Below are 25,172 nucleotides of genomic sequence, written 5' to 3'. Positions count from 1 at the left end.
GTATAGCCAAATAAGGGCTAAATTGCTTTCCGACTTAAATTCAAAGGCATTTTGGTTGACTGTGTAGCGTTTTGTGCTACATGCAGTCAGAATTCAACGCCAAGGACTCCGCAATCCGTAACGCAACAATAGCTTGTGCGTTAAAGCATGAACATTCAAACAGAGCCCCATTTTACCTACATGAAATTGCGGACTTTTTACAGTTTTGACAGTGCAACAGATGCTTTTAACTGAGCCAGCTTTCATATTTAGTACAATCATGCATATAACAAGCTTTATCACCTCATATTAGTCATAAAATACACTTAAAATACATAAATGCATGTTTTTTTCTTCATTTTATATCTATTCTATTGGGTATTTTGACTTTTTCAGGTAGAAGAATGTATGCGGCTAAGCCGAGGGCACTTGATAAGGGTTGTTGATGGTAAAACAGGTAATTATACTAATTTTTTATCATGTACCACAGGCAACTAAGCATATTTATGATGCTTACAGGTGTGAAATACTGTCCTAATCAGTTTTGTGGTCACTCAAACTCTTGCCGTCGTGCAATTCCCATGCAGTTTGTATCGATTATTCCGCGTCCTGACACGTAAGCTCCTGCTCTGTTGGCAGCAGAAGTTGCACTCAACATGTTTATCCTTGTTCCTGAGCATGAATGCAGCACAGCTGAGTTGATTTGCTACTTGTTACCCTACAATTAGCTTGTGTTTGGTACTGTTTTCTCACAATATGCTTACAGTCATGGTTCCGGCTTGAGAAGATGTCGCGTCCGACTTAAACATAGGATTGTTGTAGCGAGTGTCCCCTTCATCGTTTACATTAGAGGGATCTTTTTGACAAAAATTTGGCACTTTCAGCAACCAGTTTGTTTTTTATTTGGTAAATGCTTCTCTCATTCAGTGATTTAAGGGCAGTATTGACTTTATTCGCTTGTCTTTGCATACAGAGGTGACATGGATCAATGATGTTTGATGTGTTGAGAATTCTGCGGGAAGCTGTGTCCCCAAAAGAAGTACTAGAAACCCCTTTCAGTAAGCCTGCATTGATCTGAGCTGCCTTTCTGCCCCTGTTACTACATGGAACCTCATTTCTAAGCTTAAATGCTTGCCTACATATATGTATCTTGTTCATTTTAACCCTTTCCGTCCATTCTATACCCCCAAAATGAGCATTTTTTCTTTCGCTTGGTTCTGAATCCCCATTTTTTACCCAGATTGCCACCATAAAAATAGTCAAAAGTACTTATTTTGTGCCCAAAATATGAAAATTTGTATTCTCTTGAACCTCTAAATGACAGCTGGCAATGCATATTGACCATCTGCTGCAGTTTAAGGCACCCATGACATTATATGCTAGGATATATCATTGGCCTCTGGCAAATAAATGGGCTCCGAGCGACAAGGCGCGTTTCAAGATTTCACACTTTTATTGGTGCTAAACAACAAGTTATTGGAAGCTTATTGATTTCTTCTCTTCAAAGTATCTTTGATCTCTCATTTGTACTAATTTGTTTATTGTCTTGGATGAAATTGGATTTTCTTTGCTTTGAAATTGACATTTTTTGGGGTGATTTAAAAAAAAACACACAAAAAAGACATTATCAAAATTGCTTAGAGTGAAAATATCTAAAAATTCATTCTTTCACCACCCCGCATAAGCCCCACGTGCATGTCCATTTGGTTTGTTTTGGTATTTGTTGCAGATATTGAACTTAGCACATTTAAACCTTAAAGGGACATTTAAGCTTTAACAGGCCTAAAATGGCCTTCTTTGGACCGAAAACACCTGCGTGTGAAAATATAAAAAAAAATGGCCAAACGGACAGATAATCCAGCCAAACTTATTACATGTGTGCAATATGAATAGGGAGATAAGAATATGCAAGAAAAACACATTTAATCAGAAGATATTTTTCCTTTTAAACTAGCTTTAGGTAAAAAATGTAATATCATCTGCAAGTGCAAAATATGACTGGGAAAGCTTGATTTTTGGTCATTTCTTAGCAAAAGAGAAGAAAATTAGTGCATTAAATGCATGAATTCAGATTATTTGACCTGGAATAGTTGTTTTTCAAGTTGACCCCCCACCCTTGTATAGCCAAATAAGGGCTAAATTGCTTTCCGACTTAAATTCAAAGGCATTTTGGTTGACTGTGTAGCGTTATGTGCTACATGCAGTCAGAATTCAACGCCAAGGACTCCGCAATCCAGTATAACGCAACAATAGCTTGTGCGTAAAGCATGAACATTCAAACAGAGCCCCATTTTACCTACATGAAATTGCGGACATTTTTACAGTTTTGACAGTTGCAACAGATGCTTAACTGAGCCAGCTTTCATATTTAGTACAATCATGCATATAACAAGCTTTATCACCTCATATTAGTCATAGAAATACACTTAAAAATACATAAATGCATGTTTTTTTCTTCATTTTATATCTATTTCTATTGGGTATTTTTGACTTTTTCAGGTAGAAGAATGTCTGCGGCTAAGCCGAGGGCCACTTGATAAGGGTTGTTGATGGTAAAACAGGTAATTATACTAATTTGTTATCATGTACACAGGCAACTAAGCATATTTATGATGCTTTAAGGTGTGAAATACTGTCCTAATCAGTTTTGTGGTCACTCAAACTCTTGCCGTCGTGCAATTCCCATGCAGTTTGTATTGATTATTCCGCGTCCTGACACGTAAAGCTCCTGCTCTGTTGGCAGCAGAAGTTGGCACTCAACATGTTTATCCTTGTTCCTGAGCATGAATGCAGCACAGCTGAGTTGATTTGCTACTTGTTACCCTACAATTAGCTTGTGTTTGGTACTGTTTTCTCACAATATGCTTACAGTCATGGTTCCGGCTTGAGAAGATGTCGCGTCCGACTTAAACATAGGATTGTTGTAGCGAGTGTCCCCTTCATCGTTTACATTAGAGGGATCTTTTTGACAAAATTTGGCACTTTCAGCAACCAGTTTGTTTTTTTATTTGGTAAATGCTTCTCTCATTCAGTGATTTAAGGGCAGTATTGACTTTATTCGCTTGTCTTTGCATACAGAGGTGACATGGATCAATGATGTTTGATGTGTTGAGAATTCTGCGGGAAGCTGTGTCCCCAAAAGAAGTACTAGAAACCCCTTTCAGGAAGCCTGCATTGATCTGAGCTGCCTTTCTGCCCCTGTTACTACATGGAACCTCATTTCTAAGCTTAAAATGCTTGCCTACATATATGTATCTTGTTCATTTTAACCTTTCCGTCCATTCTATACCCCCAAAATGAGCATTTTTTCTTTCGCTTGGTTCTGAATCCCCATTTTTTACCCAGATTGCCACCATAAAAATAGTCAAAAGTACTTATTTTGTGCCCAAAATATGAAAATTTGTATTCTCTTGAACCTCTAAATGACAGCTGGCAATGCATATTGACCATCTGCTGCAGTTTAAAGGCACCCATGACATTATATGCTAGGATATATCATTGGCCTCTGGCAAATAAATGGGCTCCGAGCGACAAGGCGCGTTTCAAGATTTCACACTTTATTGGTGCTAAACAACAAGTTATTGGAAGCTTATTGATTTCTTCTCTTCAAAGTATCTTTGATCTCTCATTTGTACTAATTTGTTTATTGTCTTGGATGAAATTGGATTTTCTTTGCTTTGAAATTGACATTTTTGGAGGTGATTTAAAAAAAAACACAAAAAAGACATTATCAAAATTGCTTAGAGTGAAAATATCTAACAAATTCATTCTTTCACCACCCCGCATAAGCCCCACGTGCATGTCCATTTGGTTTGTTTTGGTATTTTGTTGCAGATATTGAACTTAGCACATTTAAACCTTAAAGGGACATTTAAGCTTTAACAGGCCTAAAATGGCCTTCTTTGGACCGAAAACACCTGCGTGTGAAAATATGAAAAAAAATGGCCAAACGGACAGATAATCCAGCCAAACTTATTACATGTGTGCAATATGAATAGGGAGATAAGAATATGCAAGAAAAACACATTTTAATCAGAAGATATTTTTCCTTTAGGTTACAATATACTAAATCTTTTTGGAGTGCAATGCTATACTCTCTAAAAACCTGAACATCATTTATTTGAAGACACGGTTCTCTGTAGGGTCACTTGCCATGACTTTATTTTAGTATATTTCTGTGTGCATGTGGCAGGGAAAACATTGTTGTTTACTAGAAATTCACTCTTTATCTGAAGATTGGAGACTACATAAGACTTTGACAGATGGCGGGAAACCCTCATGAACTGGATAGAAGCCGGTAAATAGATGGCCGTAAAACAGTGACTTTTGATTCGTGGCGAGTTCTTTCTTACATGTCGCGTGACCTATCTTTTTTATTGCTTAAATCAATTCGGCTTGGAATGCTCTTCGAGAAAAGGTATGGTTATGAGGGTCTCTATGCGCAAAAGTTTGACTTTACTTTTCGTTAAAGTTATTGCATTTACATTGAATTTGTGTAGGAAATCTTTTACTATATTGTAACCTAAACTAGCTTTAGGTAAAAAATGTAATATCATCTGCAAGTGCAAAATATGACTGGGAAAGCTGAATTTTTGGTCATTTCTTTGCAAAAGAGAAGAAAATTAGTGCATTAAATGCATGAATTCAGATTATTTGACCTGGAATAGTTGTTTTTCAAGTTGACCCCCCACCCTTGTATAGCCAAATAAGGGCTAAATTGCTTTCCGACTTAAATTCAAAGGCATTTTGGTTGACTGTGTAGCGTTATTGTGCTACATGCAGTCAGAATTCAACGCCAAGGACTCCGCAATCCAGTAACGCAACAATAGCTTGTGCGTAAAGCATGAACATTCAAACAGAGCCCCATTTTACCTACATGAAATTGCGGACATTTTTACAGTTTTGACAGTGCAACAGATGCTTAACTGAGCCAGCTTTCATATTTAGTACAATCATGCATATAACAAGCTTTATCACTTCATATTAGTCATAGAAATACACTTAAAATACATAAATGCATGTTTTTTTCTTCATTTTATATCTATTTCTATTGGGTATTTTGACTTTTTCAGGTAGAAGAATGTCTGCGGCTAAGCCGAGGGCCACTTGATAAGGGTTGTTGATGGTAAAACAGGTAATTATACTAATTTGTTATCATGTACACAGGCAACTAAGCATATTTATGATGCTTAAGGTGTGAAATACTGTCCTAATCAGTTTTGTGGTCACTCAAACTCTTGCCGTCGTGCAATTCCCATGCAGTTTGTATCGATTATTCCGCGTCCTGACACGTAAAGCTCCTGCTCTGTTGGCAGCAGAAGTTGGCACTCAACATGTTTATCCTTGTTCCTGAGCATGAATGCAGCACAGCTGAGTTGATTTGCTACTTGTTACCCTACAATTAGCTTGTGTTTGGTACTGTTTTCTCACAATATGCTTACAGTCATGGTTCCGGCTTGAGAAGATGTCGCGTCCGACTTAAACATAGGATTGTTGTAGCGAGTGTCCCCTTCATCGTTTACATTAGAGGGATCTTTTTGACAAAATTTGGCACTTTCAGCAACCAGTTTTGTTTTTTATTTGGTAAATGCTTCTCTCATTCAGTGATTTAAGGGCAGTATTGACTTTATTCGCTTGTCTTTGCATACAGAGGTGACATGGATCAATGATGTTTGATGTGTTGAGAATTCTGCGGGAAGCTGTGTCCCCAAAAGAAGTACTAGAAACCCCTTTCAGGAAGCCTGCATTGATCTGAGCTGCCTTTCTGCCCCTGTTACTACATGGAACCTCATTTCTAAGCTTAAAATGCTTGCCTACATATATGTATCTTGTTCATTTTAACCTTTCCGTCCATTCTATACCCCCAAAATGAGCATTTTTTCTTTCGCTTGGTTCTGAATCCCCATTTTTTACCCAGATTGCCACCATAAAAATAGTCAAAAGTACTTATTTTGTGCCCAAAATATGAAAATTTGTATTCTCTTGAACCTCTAAATGACAGCTGGCAATGCATATTGACCATCTGCTGCAGTTTAAAGGCACCCATGACATTATATGCTAGGATATATCATTGGCCTCTGGCAAATAAATGGGCTTCCGAGCGACAAGGCGCGTTTCAAGATTTCACACTTTTATTGGTGCTAAACAACAAGTTATTGGAAGCTTATTGATTTCTTCTCTTCAAAGTATCTTTGATCTCTCATTTGTACTAATTTGTTTATTGTCTTGGATGAAATTGGATTTTCTTTGCTTTGAAATTGACATTTTTGGGGTGATTTAAAAAAAACACAAAAAAAAGACATTATCAAAATTGCTTAGAGTGAAAATATCTAACAAATTCATTCTTTCACCACCCCGCATAAGCCCCACGTGCATGTCCATTTGGTTTGTTTTGGTATTTTGTTGCAGATATTGAACTTAGCACATTTAAACCTTAAAGGGACATTTAAGCTTTAACAGGCCTAAAATGGCCTTCTTTGGACCGAAAACACCTGCGTGTGAAAATATGAAAAAAAATGGCCAAACGGACAGATAATCCAGCCAAACTTATTACATGTGTGCAATATGAATAGGGAGATAAGAATATGCAAGAAAAACACATTTTAATCAGAAGATATTTTTCCTTTAGGTTACAATATACTAAATCTTTTTGGAGTGCAATGCTATACTCTCTAAAAACCTGAACATCATTTATTTGAAGACACGGTTCTCTGTAGGGTCACTTGCCATGACTTTATTTTAGTATATTTCTGTGTGCATGTGGCAGGGAAAACATTGTTGTTTACTAGAAATTCACTCTTTTATCTGAAGATTGGAGACTACATAAGACTTTGACAGATGGCGGGAACCCTCATGAACTGGATAGAAGCCGGTAAATAGATGGCCGTAAAACAGTGACTTTTGATTCGTGGCGAGTTCTTTCTTACATGTCGCGTGACCTATCTTTTTTATTGCTTAAATCAATTCGGCTTGGAATGCTCTTCGAGAAAAGGTATGGTTATGAGGGTCTCTATGCGCAAAAGTTTGACTTTACTTTTCGTTAAAGTTATTGCATTTACATTGAATTTGTGTAGGAAATCTTTTACTATATTGTAACCTAAACTAGCTTTAGGTAAAAAATGTAATATCATCTGCAAGTGCAAAATATGACTGGGAAAGCTGATTTTTGGTCATTTCTTTGCAAAAGAGAAGAAAATTAGTGCATTAAATGCATGAATTCAGATTATTTGACCTGGAATAGTTGTTTTTCAAGTTGACCCCCCCACCCTTGTATAGCCAAATAAGGGCTAAATTGCTTTCCGACTTAAATTCAAAGGCATTTTGGTTGACTGTGTAGCGTTATTGTGCTACATGCAGTCAGAATTCAACGCCAAGGACTCCGCAATCCAGTAACGCAACAATAGCTTGTGCGTAAAGCATGAACATTCAAACAGAGCCCCATTTTACCTACATGAAATTGCGGACATTTTTACAGTTTTGACAGTGCAACAGATGCTTAACTGAGCCAGCTTTCATATTTAGTACAATCATGCATATAACAAGCTTTATCACCTCATATTAGTCATAGAAATACACTTAAAATACATAAATGCATGTTTTTTTCTTCATTTTATATCTATTTCTATTGGGTATTTTGACTTTTTCAGGAAGAAGAATGTCTGCGGCTAAGCCGAGGGGCCACTTGATAAGGGTTGTTGATGGTAAAACAGGTAATTATACTAATTTGTTATCATGTACACAGGCAACTAAGCATATTTATGATGCTTAAGGTGTGAAATACTGTCCTAATCAGTTTTGTGGTCACTCAAACTCTTGCCGTCGTGCAATTCCCATGCAGTTTGTATCGATTATTCCGCGTCCTGACACGTAAAGCTCCTGCTCTGTTGGCAGCAGAAGTTGGCACTCAACATGTTTATCCTTGTTCCTGAGCATGAATGCAGCACAGCTGAGTTGATTTGCTACTTGTTACCCTACAATTAGCTTGTGTTTGGTACTGTTTTCTCACAATATGCTTACAGTCATGGTTCCGGCTTGAGAAGATGTCGCGTCCGACTTAAACATAGGATTGTTGTAGCGAGTGTCCCCTTCATCGTTTACATTAGAGGGATCTTTTTGACAAAATTTGGCACTTTCAGCAACCAGTTTTGTTTTTTATTTGGTAAATGCTTCTCTCATTCAATGATTTAAGGGCAGTATTGACTTTATTCGCTTGTCTTTGCATACAGAGGTGACATGGATCAATGATGTTTGATGTGTTGAGAATTCTGCGGGAAGCTGTGTCCCCAAAAGAAGTACTAGAAACCCCTTTCAGGAAGCCTGCATTGATCTGAGCTGCCTTTCTGCCCCTGTTACTACATGGAACCTCATTTCTAAGCTTAAAATGCTTGCCTACATATATGTATCTTGTTCATTTTAACCTTTCCGTCCATTCTATACCCCCAAAATGAGCATTTTTTTCTTTCGCTTGGTTCTGAATCCCCATTTTTTACCCAGATTGCCACCATAAAAATAGTCAAAAGTACTTATTTTGTGCCCAAAATATGAAAATTTGTATTCTCTTGAACTTCTAAATGACAGCTGGCAATGCATATTGACCATCTGCTGCAGTTTAAAGGCACCCATGACATTATATGCTAGGATATATCATTGGCCTCTGGCAAATAAATGGGCTCCGAGCGACAAGGCGCGTTTCAAGATTTCACACTTTTATTGGTGCTAAACAACAAGTTATTGGAAGCTTATTGATTTCTTCTCTTCAAAGTATCTTTGATCTCTCATTTGTACTAATTTGTTTATTGTCTTGGATGAAATTGGATTTTCTTTGCTTTGAAATTGACATTTTTGGGGTGATTTAAAAAAAAACACACAAAAAAGACATTATCAAAATTGCTTAGAGTGAAAATATCTAACAAATTCATTCTTTCACCACCCCGCATAAGCCCCACGTGCATGTCCATTTGGTTTGTTTTGGTATTTTGTTGCAGATATTGAACTTAGCACATTTAAACCTTAAAGGGACATTTAAGCTTTAACAGGCCTAAAATGGCCTTCTTTGGACCGAAAACACCTGCGTGTGAAAATATGAAAAAAAATGGCCAAACGGACAGATAATCCAGCCAAACTTATTACATGTGTGCAATATGAATAGGGAGATAAGAATATGCAAGAAAAACACATTTTAATCAGAAGATATTTTTCCTTTATAAACTAGCTTTAGGTAAAAAATGTAATATCATCTGCAAGTGCAAAATATGACTGGGAAAGCTGATTTTTGGTCATTTCTTAGCAAAAGAGAAGAAAATTAGTGCATTAAATGCATGAATTCAGATTATTTGACCTGGAATAGTTGTTTTTCAAGTTGACCCCCCACCCTTGTATAGCCAAATAAGGGCTAAATTGCTTTCCGACTTAAATTCAAAGGCATTTTGGTTGACTGTGTAGCGTTATTGTGCTACATGCAGTCAGAATTCAACGCCAAGGACTCCGCAATCCAGTAACGCAACAATAGCTTGTGCGTAAAGCATGAACATTCAAACAGAGCCCCATTTTACCTACATGAAATTGCGGACATTTTTACAGTTTTGACAGTGCAACAGATGCTTAACTGAGCCAGCTTTCATATTTAGTACAATCATGCATATAACAAGCTTTATCACCTCATATTAGTCATAGAAATACACTTAAAATACATAAATGCATGTTTTTTTCTTCATTTTATATCTATTTCTATTGGGTATTTTGACTTTTTCAGGTAGAAGAATGTCTGCGGCTAAGCCGAGGGCCACTTGATAAGGGTTGTTGATGGTAAAACAGGTAATTATACTAATTTGTTATCATGTACACAGGTAACTAAGCATATTTATGATGCTTAAGGTGTGAAATACTGTCCTAATCAGTTTTGTGGTCACTCAAACTCTTGCCGTCGTGCAATTCCCATGCAGTTTGTATCGATTATTCCGCGTCCTGACACGTAAAGCTCCTGCTCTGTTGGCAGCAGAAGTTGGCACTCAACATGTTTATCCTTGTTCCTGAGCATGAATGCAGCACAGCTGAGTTGATTTGCTACTTGTTACCCTACAATTAGCTTGTGTTTGGTACTGTTTTCTCACAATATGCTTACAGTCATGGTTCCGGCTTGAGAAGATGTCGCGTCCGACTTAAACATAGGATTGTTGTAGCGAGTGTCCCCTTCATCGTTTACATTAGAGGGATCTTTTTGACAAAATTTGGCACTTTCAGCAACCAGTTTTGTTTTTTATTTGGTAAATGCTTCTCTCATTCAGTGATTTAAGGGCAGTATTGACTTTATTCGCTTGTCTTTGCATACAGAGGTGACATGGATCAATGATGTTTGATGTGTTGAGAATTCTGCGGGAAGCTGTGTCCCCAAAAGAAGTACTAGAAACCCCTTTCAGGAAGCCTGCATTGATCTGAGCTGCCTTTCTGCCCCTGTTACTACATGGAACCTCATTTCTAAGCTTAAAATGCTTGCCTACATATATGTATCTTGTTCATTTTAACCTTTCCGTCCATTCTATACCCCCAAAATGAGCATTTTTTCTTTCGCTTGGTTCTGAATCCCCATTTTTTACCCAGATTGCCACCATAAAAATAGTCAAAAGTACTTATTTTGTGCCCAAAATATGAAAATTTGTATTCTCTTGAACCTCTAAATGACAGCTGGCAATGCATATTGACCATCTGCTGCAGTTTAAAGGCACCCATGACATTATATGCTAGGATATATCATTGGCCTCTGGCAAATAAATGGGCTCCGAGCGACAAGGCGCGTTTCAAGATTTCACACTTTTATTGGTGCTAAACAACAAGTTATTGGAAGCTTATTGATTTCTTCTCTTCAAAGTATCTTTGATCTCTCATTTGTACTAATTTGTTTATTGTCTTGGATGAAATTGGATTTTCTTTGCTTTGAAATTGACATTTTTGGGGTGATTTAAAAAAAAACACACAAAAAAGACATTATCAAAATTGCTTAGAGTGAAAATATCTAACAAATTCATTCTTTCACCACCCCGCATAAGCCCCACGTGCATGTCCATTTGGTTTCCCTTGTCAAAAAAATAAGCCCACTTTCATACCAAAACACACTTAAACTAACATAAAACTGTGTTTATTCTGAGTTTTTCTCAGCGGAAGTTGGTTTTTGCTATTAAAAGCAAGTTTTATGTGCGCTAAACTGTGCTTAACTGAGTTTAAAGTTGGTTATTTTAAGATGATGTGTGTTTAAGCGAGTTTTTTTCTGTAAGGAGTCAGTTTTTTGTGTGTCAAAAGTAAGCCTTTTTATTTATGAGTTGGTTTATGTGTGTCTTTTTGTTTTATAAGCGAGTCTTTTACAACAGAAGTTGGTCCTTTTTAAACAGAAGTGGGTTTAAGCGAGTTTAAATTGGTCTTTTTGTAAATAATTTGAGAGCTGAAACCAGGCTAAAAGACTCACTTTAACACACTTTTCAATAAGTTGGTCTTTTGTTTATAAATAATACTCATCAATGAAACAATAATTCTTCAAATAGGTCTTTGTTTCATGTTTATAGCCATATATAAAACAAGTCAATTTTAAAGGGGCTTTTTTACAGCTTGTTTGCCATTGTTCCTATTGTAAATGCTCCCCATAATATTTTAGGGAATATTGGATGAAAATGTTCTTTCAGAACATCACAGGTTCACAGATGGACAACAAGTATCACTGACAAAAACTATAAAAATTATCAAACTTAGTTTTATACCTGAAAATGAAAGAGTTTGTGTTTCACTTTGATTTTTTTCTTTATATTTGTTTTTATTATAAACAATATCTTATGATTGTTTTATGTCTTAAAATTATTATTTTTTTAAATTTTAAAACAATCTTATATGATTGTTTATATTTGTTGAAAACAGTATTTACTTGTTAAATCTGCATATTTAAATAATTATGGTATTGGAAACATTATTTTGGAAATAATCTATTTATTTGTGTATAAAAGTTATGCAAGATTTTGATATTTTCATATGATACCATCATATCCATTTTCTTAATTTGCAATAAAATAATAAGATGCCAAACATGACCTGTGTTACATTAACAGTCAACAAAATAACAAGACAATACCTAAACACCCCTTTCCACACCACTAACAATAAACAGATAACAATCTGTCAGGCATTGAGAGCTAAACAGGGTACTGATTATCTGAGGTAGATAAGGCTACTGATAGGGTTTGCCCAGACATAAGGCTGGAATGAAGTATAAGACTTTTGATTAATTCAAATTTTTGCACAGGAAATTATTTGAAAACAACAACTTTTGAAAAACAGGCTGGTTTCAGCAATTGAATATTGAGCTAAATTAAATTAACATTAAGACTAATAATTGTTCTGTAAAATGTATTGAAATACTGTCAGCATGAAGTATTGTGAGATGAAAACAATGTGTTTTTTACTACAATTTGGAAATCAACAATAAGTTTGTTGGAAAAGAAGTTCAACTGTTTTTTTGGAAAACTGAAGAACAGTTTTAACAGGTTTGTATTGTCATTTCTTCATCCTTTTTTTTATTTAGTTTATTGAATTAATTATGATCATTATTATATTTATGTATTGTCACTGGGAAATGTAAATTGATAAGTTAATGTGTTGCAATTTAAAGGAAAAACAACACAATTTGAAGCAAAAATAGATGAACATACACATGACAAAGTGTAAATGTTGTGTTCAGTGAATTATTGTGGTTGTGTTTTATGATTATTGTCATCTTTATTGTTATTTATAGATATTTCTGCTCATTACTGAACAGATTTCTTTCCCTCATATGTTAATTTTGAAGGTAAAACTTTTGCCCCAAAAGCAAAAGGGGCAATCATACTACCTGATGTATGGACTTTTACACCAGGCTTTTACCCTGCATGAGCTGGCCAACTTGAGGGGAACTGAAGGATTTACAGACGTTTCGCGCCCAAGTCTTTTCGCACCCTAGTTATTTCGCCCCCAAGACTTTTCCGCCCTGGTCGTTTCGCACCTGGTCGTTTCGCCCCATTACTAGCGGAACAATAGTTGTTGAGTAGTTTAATTGATGACCATTATATAATTTTAATGAGGATATTTATCACGTCAATGACTAAACTTATAGTCTAGACTCTAGAGTAGTAATAAAAAACTAAAAAGAGATATTTTTTCTGACCTATTTATTCATTTGACATACAATAACGTAGAATAACAGTGTAAAACAACGTGATGAACACATACGATATATCAGTAGTTTAGTTACATAAAACGACAATGAAAGCATTCTTTATTTATATATTTTATGAACTACATAAACACAACAGCGTATAAGCAACACAAAGAAAAGTCCGTAGAGTCTATTTGTTTATTTATTTGGCATAAAATAACGTAGAATAACAGTGGTGTAAAAGATCACGATGAACACGATAATTCAGTAGTTTTGTTACATAAAACGATTTAGAAAAGTAGATGGGCAATTCTTCACAATGAAATTAGATTACATCCATTAAAGTCATGCAAGTGAGTTCAGTATAAGAACATGTAATCATGTAACTTCGAAACACAATGAGCAGTCACTATGACCAATTTGATCAAGTCCTCGTCGGTGACGTTGTCATGAATGTCGCTTATGTCGAATCCCATTACCCAATTTGCAGCAAAGTCATCAACATCAATATCGGCCTCTGATCTATGTCTCTGTTCTTTTTTAGAACAAGGACTGCAGACGAAGTCAAGCTCGCCTCCTGACGTCACAGCGGCTTTGTATTCCTCAAGAGAAATACCTGTGAAACGAAGAAATTATTGTTTAATTACTGCATAGCGTCTCTTAAAATAAATACATCTAAAACAAAGGCCTCGATCTAAGAAAAAAGTAATCGCCACACAAATTACAACTTCTACCTTTACGGAGAATTATTAGAAATAGTGACATCCTTTAAATACTTAGGTATAACAGCCCAAACACTAGCAGAACGCGAAAATAGAGCTCTACATAGACTTTTCACTATTATAAATTAATACGAAAAAATACATACAAAACTACTGCCATGTAATTTAATGTTTGTATAAGTAAATAATTCTTCAATTTTCTCGTATTACAATTTAAGATATAATTATATTGATTAAGTACTGATGAATTACTGTCTTTTTGTCAACTACATACAAAACAATTATTGTTATTTAATTAATTACATAAAATATAACGATGGATTATATAATAACATTTTTTTAAATCATTTTTACTGTGAAGCGAATACACGACGATCTTTATCTGATAGTTAAAATAACATTACGCAACAACATCGGATTAGTGGCAATGTTAAGATAAGCTGTCCGCATTGAATGGCATGTTTGTAACACCTGTTCATACTGTTAATCAAATATCCATTTAGGGAGCACTTTAAAAGAAAACTGATTTGTTTATTTATTGACAATCGAAGGCGGGTGACAGTAATTGATTGTTGCCTAAGCACCACTTTGTGCGTAAGCTGTCAAGTTAATCAATGGAACTTATCGCAATTAAGATGATTAATTATGTCTTACGACTTTAACAGAGAGTTTCAAGGTTTATTGTCTCGTCCATGACATGTACAATATAATAATACATAAAATAACACAATTTACAAACATGCATGGCCAATCTTACAGATTTGTAAAAGACATTTAAGTGTGTAATATTACACTTAAAACTATTGCTTTTTTTTACAAATACATGTTTTATAGACATACATCATAAAAAACCATAATGCCCCTGTTAACCTTACGTTAAACACCTGTTATAAAATACTGAAGTTGATACAACACTGGTGTTTGTGAAACTGGGTACTAATGGGCATAGTGAAAAATGATGTAAAAGAGCGACGACCTAAGTGAACTGGTTAACAGTGGCTTTCTGTATTTTAATAAAACAGCTAATTAAGATGGTAAAATAATAAGAAACATTTATGTAATAAACCACTTATTACATTAAAACCTAAACAACTATAATTGAGCGTTAAAGAGAATTTATCATCTTTAATCCTATATAATAGATTCTATACACAAAATATATTCAATATACCATCAACTATAGAACACATAGTTTATTCGAGTATACATAGCACATAATAATAAATTACAGCAAAGCACATTTATAAACTGAATGAGTCGTAATTATTTAAATTACAATATATAGCAGCACTGTTATTCTTTTAATACAGATCTCCAAATGTTTTCACATTTCGTTTTCTACAAATGGTAAGCGCTATAGCTACCATAACTAACACCTGTTTTATCACAATTACATAACGAGGGAATGAAATACATTGTTAATTTAAGACTCATGCTATTTAAATTTACGGTCAATTGCCTCATATATATATATATATATATATATATATATATATATATAACCCGCTTATAAAATGTCCCGTAATCGTTCATAGTTCATAGACAACACATAGTTACTAACAACGTTCATTACTCTTAAATTACCGGCATGTAGCCTATCATTCGATATCTCGTCATGCGCAAATTGCCAAGATGACGAGTTTTGCATTAACTCCCATTTTCTCGTGCCGCACATGGGACAAGTCGGTCCCTCTCTATTTATGTTAATTTCTCTGCATAAAACAGGATAAAATATTCAACAACACCATGTATCAGTTTCTAGTCCAATTTAATGTCTAACATACTTAATATTTTCAGTTATACAAATACGTTGTGATTGCTACATCATCGTATCTTTCTCGATCCGTACGTCTCCAAGTCTAAACGCTAACTGTCTTGTTTCCCTCTAACATCTGACCCGTGAAACTCAGTTATGAATCCCATTGGTCAGTGTTCTATACGTGCTTGTTCCTGATTGGCTGAATTACAATCTGGAGAAGTCACTATTCAAGTATGCACACGTTAATGAGCGTTGTGGTACAAATAATAAATAATGCAAATACAGCCTAAGGCTTGTGTCAACAGCATTGTAACCCCTTTGTTGTTAATGCATACTCGCTACTGATATACTTGTCAATATTTCGTACATAAAGAAAACCCAAATATTTCACCCAATTTCTCATCATTATTTGACAAAAAGATACTCATATCAAATTGATTGGATTGTGATTATCAAGTCAATTAAAAAAATATCTTTGATTTTGTATGAGTAACTAACTATTATTCAACTGACTCACCTGTTTTGCACGTTCGATGCTGCCAACCCGAGCATGAATCACATTGGACCGCGTGTTGCCGAGGACGTACTTCAGTCCTGCATCTTATGCATGGAAAATCCATGTTGCACACTACTCCCGTTCACAACTATTAAACTATCAACAGTTTCAAAGACTATAATGTTACACTTTATACGACAAAATGTTGATTGTTATAAAAAAAAATCACTATTAAAAAATCCTGTTTTTATAGGTCCGACACTAGATCTATGCACTGGTCTGACTTTTTGACTGCATTCATTTTACATTAATATATATACTTATGGTGGCTAATTGCTTTTATCACCTACCCTTTGTCGGATTAATGCGTGATATACTTACATTATTGAAAATAATGGTCACCAATTAAACTACTCAACACCTAGTGTTCCACTAATATACTTACATTTTTGATTCAGGGTACTTTCTTTGATGATTATATAATGGTCACCAATTAAACTTCTCAACACCTAGTCCCTGGTCGTTTCGCACCTAATATGGGGGCGAAACGACCAGGTGCGAAACGACCAGGGCGGAAACGTCTTGGGGGCGAAACATCCGAGGACCAACTGAAGTGGGCAAACCTCGCCCTGTCCTTGAACAAGAAAGCTGGATTTGTTGAGAGGTAAAACTGTACAGGTTATTGCATTTTAAAAACGTCACAATTCTGACCAATGTGAAATATTTTTAGAGTTTGAAATGTGATGAAAGTAAATAACAAGCTTTGGAAAATTACCAATTGTAAATATTTTGTCAAAACTCCTTTTCTTTTTTTGGTTCCAGAGTATCATTTAAGCTTAAATCCAGCATGAAACCAGGAAGGTGATGGCCATCGCACAGGCCATGTGCCGACTATTCACTCCCCACCAGCTTGTGACTTGCTCCATGAAGGGAGCAACAACTACAACGGGGTCACCAAGACCAAGCCTCCCCGCTGCTGAGAGAAATGCAATCATTGGTACTTTTTCTTCATCATAAAAATTTTAAGTACCAGTTATCTGTATAGAAATTCAATACACAACCTACAAATATTTTTTCAGATCACTTACTGTTTACAGTCGCATAAATGATCATTATATTACATCATTTGTGAAAAGGGGGAGTTTTTATAATCCAAGTGACAGTTAACAATAGTTTGTTTTTTTAATTCCATAAGACAGGGATTGAAAAACTTTGTCCGTGTCTCTAGTCACTGTCTCCAAGACAATCAGTAATAATCTCATTTGTGTTGACTTCCTTAATATGCAAATATTTAACCTCTTTTTCTGGCTAGAGTATTTTCTATTTAAGAACAGATTTTGTTTTTTTGGCATGTTTTTAAAATGAATAGTCTATTATATTTTTTCAGATGTCATAGCCAAAACCTTTGACAAGCCTCTGGTTGATGTTGAAGAAAAGATGAGAGGTTGTATAAGGCGTCTGCGGCTGATGCACAAGTAGTCTTTGTAAATAAAATGTGCTGTTAAAATGATTATTTAACCATTGTTTTCACTTTGTTACATAGATTTGCACCTGTTTCAACAACATTAACTTATTTTTATGCTCCCGATAGGTCTCATATAGCAGTTGAACTGTCCGTCTGTCTGTCTATCCGTCCGAAAACTTTAGCATTGGTCATAACTTTTGCAATATTGAAGAAAGCAACTTGATATTTAGCATGCATGTGTATCTCATTGAGCTGCACATTTTGAGTGGTGCAAGGTCAAGGTCATCCTTGAAGGTAAGAGGTCAAAATCCAATGGAAGTAATAAGCTTTAAAGAGAGATAATTTCTATACCTGCCAAATGATAAATAGAAATTTTATTTCAACGCGGCGCAGTAGGGGGCATTGTGTTTCTGACAAACACATCTCTTGTTTGTATTTATTCCATACAATCTTACTTTTTTCAGTTCTTTCTTTGTGTTCAATGTTATGTTGTAACACTATTATATTTTATTATAACAATGCCATGTCTGTCAAAAAAGTTTCATCATGCTGTGTATATGGATATATATGTAAAGTTTTATGTTTTATCGTTTAAAAAAGTAATTAGAATTTAATTTATGATATTTTTGTTTGTATCATAAAAAAGTTTTTCAGTGTTCAAGTGGGTGAAAAGTTGGGTTTTACTGATCATTTAACAGGTTTTAAAGCTAGTTTTAACTGTGTTTAATCTGTGAAAAGCACACATTTAGCTCACTTAATGCTCAAACAAAAACCCACTTTTAACTCACTTAAGAACAGGAAAAACCGACTTGATGTGTAGAAGCGGGTGTAAAAGCCAACATAAAAAAGGAAAACACACTTACTTTTAACCAACTTAAGTTGGTATAAGACGGTTTTAAAGTGAGTTTAAACTGCGCTTAATCTGTGAAAAGCACACATTTAGCTCACTTAACGCTCAAACAAAAACCCACTTTTAACTCGCTTAAGAACAGGAAAAACCGACTTGATGTGTAGAAGCGGGTTTAAAAGCCAACATAAAGAAGGAAAACACACTCACTTTTAACCCACTTAAGTTGGTTTAAGTTAGTTTTAGTTGGTGTAAGTGGGTATAAGAAGGTATAAGCGTGTTGGTTTATGTGAGTGAAATCCAGGTTTTACCTACAAAAAACCAAGTCGGTAAGCAAAAAGTGTGTTTAAAAGACACGCTTTAACCCGGTGCCAATACCGCAGGGTTTAACACGGTTTTAACACGGATTAAAACCGGGTTTTGCCCACTTTTTGACAAGGGTTGTTTTGGTATTTTGTTGCAGATATTGAACTTAGCACATTTAAACCTTAAAGGGACATTTAAGCTTTAACAGGTCTAAAATGGCCTTCTTTGGACCGAAAACACCTGCGTGTGAAAATATGAAAAAAAATGGCCAAACGGACAGATAATCCAGCCAAACTTATTACATGTGTGCAATATGAATAGGGAGATAAGAATATGCAAGAAAAACACATTTTAATCAGAAGATATTTTTCCTTTAAACTAGCTTTAGGTAAAAAATGTAATATCATCTGCAAGTGCAAAATATGACTGGGAAAGCTGATTTTTGGTCATTTCTTAGCAAAAGAGAAGAAAATTAGTGCATTAAATGCATGAATTCAGATTATTTGACCTGGAATAGTTGTTTTTCAAGTTGACCCCCCACCCTTGTATAGCCAAATAAGGGCTAAATTGCTTTCCGACTTAAATTCAAAGGCATTTTGGTTGACTGTGTAGCGTTATTGTGCTACATGCAGTCAGAATTCAACGCCAAGGACTCCGCAATCCAGTAACGCAACAATAGCTTGTGCGTAAAGCATGAACATTCAAACAGAGCCCCATTTTACCTACATGAAATTGCGGACATTTTTACAGTTTTGACAGTGCAACAGATGCTTAACTGAGCCATCTTTCATATTTAGTACAATCATGCATATAACAAGCTGTATCACCTCATATTAGTCATAGAAATACACTTAAAATACATAAATGCATGTTTTGTTCTTCATTTTATATCTATTTCTATTGGGTATTTTGACTTTTTCAGGTAGAAGAATGTCTGCGGCTAAGCCGAGGGCCACTTGATAAGGGTTGTTGATGGTAAAACAGGTAATTATACTAATTTGTTATCATGTACACAGGCAACTAAGCATATTTATGATGCTTAAGGTGTGAAATACTGTCCTAATCAGTTTTGTGGTCACTCAAACTCTTGCCGTCGTGCAATTCCCATGCAGTTTGTATCAATTATTCCGCGTCCTGACACGTAAAGCTCCTGCTCTGTTGGCAGCAGAAGTTGGCACTCAACATGTTTATCCTTGTTCCTGAGCATGAATGCAGCACAGCTGAGTTGATTTGCTACTTGTTACCCTACAATTAGCTTGTGTTTGGTACTGTTTTCTCACAATATGCTTACAGTCATGGTTCCGGCTTGAGAAGATGTCGCGTCCGACTTAAACATAGGATTGTTGTAGCGAGTGTCCCCTTCATCGTTTACATTAGAGGGATCTTTTTGACAAAATTTGGCACTTTCAGCAACCAGTTTTGTTTTTTATTTGGTAAATGCTTCTCTCATTCAGTGATTTAAGGGCAGTATTGACTTTATTCGCTTGTCTTTGCATACAGAGGTGACATGGATCAATGATGTTTGATGTGTTGAGAATTCTGCGGGAAGCTGTGTCCCCAAAAGAAGTACTAGAAACCCCTTTCAGGAAGCCTGCATTGATCTGAGCTGCCTTTCTGCCCCTGTTACTACATGGAACCTCATTTCTAAGCTTAAAATGCTTGCCTACATATATGTATCTTGTTCATTTTAACCTTTCCGTCCATTCTATACCCCCAAAATGAGCATTTTTTCTTTCGCTTGGTTCTGAATCCCCATTTTTTACCCAGATTGCCACCATAAAAATAGTCAAAAGTACTTATTTTGTGCCCAAAATATGAAAATTTGTATTCTCTTGAACCTCTAAATGACAGCTGGCAATGCATATTGACCATCTGCTGCAGTTTAAAGGCACCCATGACATTATATGCTAGGATATATCATTGGCCTCTGGCAAATAAATGGGCTCCGAGCGACAAGGCGCGTTTCAAGATTTCACACTTTTATTGGTGCTAAACAACAAGTTATTGGAAGCTTATTGATTTCTTCTCTTCAAAGTATCTTTGATCTCTCATTTGTACTAATTTGTTTATTGTCTTGGATGAAATTGGATTTTCTTTGCTTTGAAATTGACATTTTTGGGGTGATTTAAAAAAAAACACACAAAAAAGACATTATCAAAATTGCTTAGAGTGAAAATATCTAACAAATTCATTCTTTCACCACCCCGCATAAGCCCCACGTGCATGTCCATTTGGTTTGTTTTGGTATTTTGTTGCAGATATTGAACTTAGCACATTTAAACCTTAAAGGGACATTTAAGCTTTAACAGGCCTAAAATGGCCTTCTTTGGACCGAAAACACCTGCGTGTGAAAATATGAAAAAAAATGGCCAAACGGACAGATAATCCAGCCAAACTTATTACATGTGTGCAATATGAATAGGGAGATAAGAATATGCAAGAAAAACACATTTTAATCAGAAGATATTTTTCCTTTAGGTTACAATATACTAAATCTTTTTGGAGTGCAATGCTATACTCTCTAAAAACCTGAACATCATTTATTTGAAGACACGGTTCTCTGTAGGGTCACTTGCCATGACTTTATTTTAGTATATTTCTGTGTGCATGTGGCAGGGAAAACATTGTTGTTTACTAGAAATTCACTCTTTTATCTGAAGATTGGAGACTACATAAGACTTTGACAGATGGCGGGAAACCCTCATGAACTGGATAGAAGCCGGTAAATAGATGGCCGTAAAACAGTGACTTTTGATTCGTGGCGAGTTCTTTCTTACATGTCGCGTGACCTATCTTTTTTATTGCTTAAATCAATTCGGCTTGGAATGCTCTTCGAGAAAAGGTATGGTTATGAGGGTCTCTATGCGCAAAAGTTTGACTTTATTTTTCGTTAAAGTTATTGCATTTACATTGAATTTGTGTAGGAAATCTTTTACTATATTGTAACCTCTAACACGCAAATAAACAGTTTCCAGATGAAAAGGTAACATCTCTTACTTTTCTTATTGATAAAACTACTAGTAGGTTGCTTCGGTACACAAATACGCGTTCAATTGACTGACGGCTTCGTATACGTTCAATTTATGTTTGATGTTATTTTACACTAAATCAAATGCCAATGCTGCCATTGAGACCAATAAGGTTACAATATACCAAAAGATTTCCTTAACAAATTCAATGTAAAATCAACAACTTCAACGAAAAAAAAGTCAAACTTTTGCTCGTAGACACCCCCATACCCATACCTTTTCTTAAAGAGTATGCCAAGTCGAATGGATTTAAACAATAAAAAAGACAGGTCATGCAGTATGTAAGAAAGAACTCAACGCGAATCAACGGTCACTGTTTTAAGGCCACCTTTTTACCAGCTGAACTCCAGTTGATGAGGGTTTCCCGCCATCTGTCAAAATCTCACGTAGTCTCCAACCTATAAGCAAAACACTGAATTTGTAGTGTACAACAATGTTTTCCCTACCACATGCACACAGAAATATTCAAAAATAAAGTCATGGCAAGTGCACATACAGAGAATTGTGTCTTCAAATAAATGACGTTCCATTTTTTAGAGGGTATAGCATTGAACACCAAAATGATTTAGTATATTGTAACCATAATGAAACCGCCAAATGTTAAGCATTTTTCCCGTCTTTGCTTTATTTTAGATTGTGAAAGCCTAGTTTTAATTTAAATACGAACATGGCTTCTTGGACATTAGAATAAAAAAGGTATTACATTAGAATAAAAAAGGTATGTCTTGCAACTTCTAAGAAAATCTCATTTACCTGAACGCAAGCACCACCAGGTTTTTTCAGTGGGGTTTCAACAAAAGCACAGTATCCTTCAATTACCTTGAGTCGAGCGGTTAAGGAAACAACTTAAGTAATTTCTGAATTAATTCAAACAATGCCGCAATAAACAATGTACCTTTAAAGATTTATTTCATTCCCGTTCAACCCATGTCAAAATTGTTTATTTACAGCGTGTTTAACCACGCAAAGCCGATAGTTCCATACAGACCCGCAAATGACATACACTACTCGCGTTGTTTACCTTGAGTCGAGAGGTCACATCCGAAAAGCGAGAGTACTCGATTGCAATAGGCAGGAGGTCAACAAAACTTCAAAAATTCGATTCACTGAACAAATTTAGAGAAACTGAAGGATTAATTTAACTTTTTGCATATCTTCTATTTACCATTTAACAAGTTTCTGTTTTATCGGTTGATCCTCTTTTGAGCAACATTGACATGAAAAGTGCTCAAGAGTTGAAAAAGAAATAACATTTGCAATTTGTTCAAATAAAAATTTGGCATATATATGTTACTATTAAAAGATTTGATAAAATTATCATCCAATCGGGACAGGGTTTACCCACTGAACGTGTGTATATTGTCATGTAACCTATTTTCGCGATGTGCGTTCACAGATTGTTCCATGCAACATTTTCTGAGAATCGTGAAAAAATAACAGAATTTTCATTCAAATAAATCAAACACATGAATTTGTTGTGTTTAAAATAAGGCAGTGGTCTGCAATTTATGTACAAGTTTAATGAAGAGTACTGAAAATATGCAAGAAATAGGCATAAATTTGGATTATTTTAGCTGAAGTAAGATTTTTAAATACAATTAAACTGGTGTTTTTCTTATATTAGTCGTGTCTGTAATTATTTTCAAGCGTAGTAATATTAGTAAAACAAAATACTCGGAGCGCATGTGTGTGACGTCATCATGAGAGCCGCGTTCTTAATGTAAACAAAGTGAGCGAAATTAGGTTATGCTCGAAATAAGGGAATCGTACGATACTTTAGGGGTGTTTCTGCAGTTTTGCTGATTTTTTTACAACAAGTAGATTTTGTTCAAAATTTATATTCAAGTACTATATACAAATAATATGATTTTAGGTGCTACCTAATTTACGGGCAAAAGCTTTTTAAGTTTTTTTGATTACCATGTATTTTTAATAAATATATGGACATGATTGTGTTCAAAATATTATAATTGTTGCAATAATTAAGTAATGCATCGAAAAAAATCAATCTTAAAACGAGTTACATGTTCCAAGCTTAAAGATTAAGCATCTTTTAATTTTTTGTTTTCTAGCCACAGGAATTTATAGCTGGTTCGGTGTCTGTGGTATAGTGGATGGGGTGTCTGCTAACTGGCTTAGTCACTGGGAGGTCTCTGTATTGATCCCTTAAGTTGGAGCATTCTTTAGATAACCCTAAAGACATACTATGTTGTACCATTTGGATTGAAAGTCAAGAAGACATACAAGGTAAAAAGAGAAATGCAATTGTTCACAGTTCTCATTGAATTGCACGTTTTGTATTTTTGAAACATGTCATTGTTGATCAACAAATCTATAATAATGTTTTAAATATTCTTAACTAATTATTATAGCAAGAAAATACAGATGATTAAAAATACCATGAATTTGAAGCAGGGACCTTTTGAAGCCAAAGCTAATGTGCTACCACGGAGCCATGCAGACTTTAGTATTTAAAGGCAAAATATAAACGCTGCTCAACGTATTTTCCAGATTGTTGAGGAAAATAATTACAAATGCTTAATTATTTTATCAATATCATATGGTTATCAAATATTGTTATCCCCACACTTTTCAGAGAAAAAGTCAGTCCGTCCTGGCCACTATATATGTCCTCCTACACTATTAGCTTTAGAACCTTGAAACTTACACACATGGTAGCTAAGAGCATATGTGCCACAATGCACTATTTGGAATTTTGATCTGACCCCTGGGTAAAAAGTTATGGGGGTTCGGGTGGGGCTGGGTCAGAGATTTTCACTCATTTTTATGCCCCCGTATCAAATGATTTGGGGTTTATTGTTTTTGGTCTGCCTGCCTGCCTGCCTGCCTTTAACCTTGGTCATAACTTTTGCAATATTGATGATAGCAACTTGATATTTGGCATGCATGTGTATCTCATGGAGCTTTACATTTTGAGTGGTGAAAGGTCAAGGTCATCCTTCAAGGTCAAAGGTAAAAAAATAATTAAACAAGAAATATCTTTAAAAAAGATATACGGCGTTGATAGTTCAATGAATGAGATCAAGGATAGCGATTGTCTTTTTCTGTGCAGTTCTTAGCTGCATCACACGCAGTTCGGGTTGTTACGCGGATTTTTCGCGGCTTATTTTATATTATTACATATTGCTGGTCATAAACCTATCGATACAAAACAGAAAACCAAAAGAAGAATGAAAGTGAAATAAAAACATATGAGTGAGCCGGCCACACGAGAAGTATCCGTATTTATATGTGCGTTCTTCGAACAAACCTGTTTTAGTGGTTTGTCGGGCATTGCTATTTGATTTAATTATTAACAGTATCGAGAATCATCGTGCTCATGCTTAATACATTAGGCAATATGGGGGAATAATTATTGATAAATTAATCAAAAATAATAT

At 35.3% G+C, this 25,172-nt stretch overlaps 1 long non-coding RNA gene across 2 annotated transcripts; it reads left to right on the top strand.

Moving 5' to 3' along the window:
* The first annotated feature begins 402 nt into the window (after positions 1-402).
* On the top strand, positions 403-21,467 carry LOC127836494 (uncharacterized). 2 transcript variants are annotated; one of them, XR_008028788.1, is made up of 7 exons: positions 403-436; positions 2,479-2,540; positions 4,215-4,276; positions 5,052-5,113; positions 9,731-9,792; positions 19,665-19,726; positions 21,403-21,467. It is a non-coding gene; the product is annotated as an uncharacterized LOC127836494 (long non-coding RNA). The 2 variants fall into 2 exon arrangements; XR_008028789.1 differs by lacking the exon at positions 5,052-5,113.
* The last annotated feature ends 3,705 nt before the right edge of the window (positions 21,468-25,172 follow it).

Source organism: Dreissena polymorpha, chromosome 6, assembly GCF_020536995.1.
Source record: "Dreissena polymorpha isolate Duluth1 chromosome 6, UMN_Dpol_1.0, whole genome shotgun sequence".
NCBI classification, from domain to species: Eukaryota; Metazoa; Mollusca; class Bivalvia; order Myida; family Dreissenidae; genus Dreissena; species Dreissena polymorpha.
Note: the sequence above shows the minus strand (reverse complement) of the source record. Positions and strands in the feature narration are given on the sequence as shown.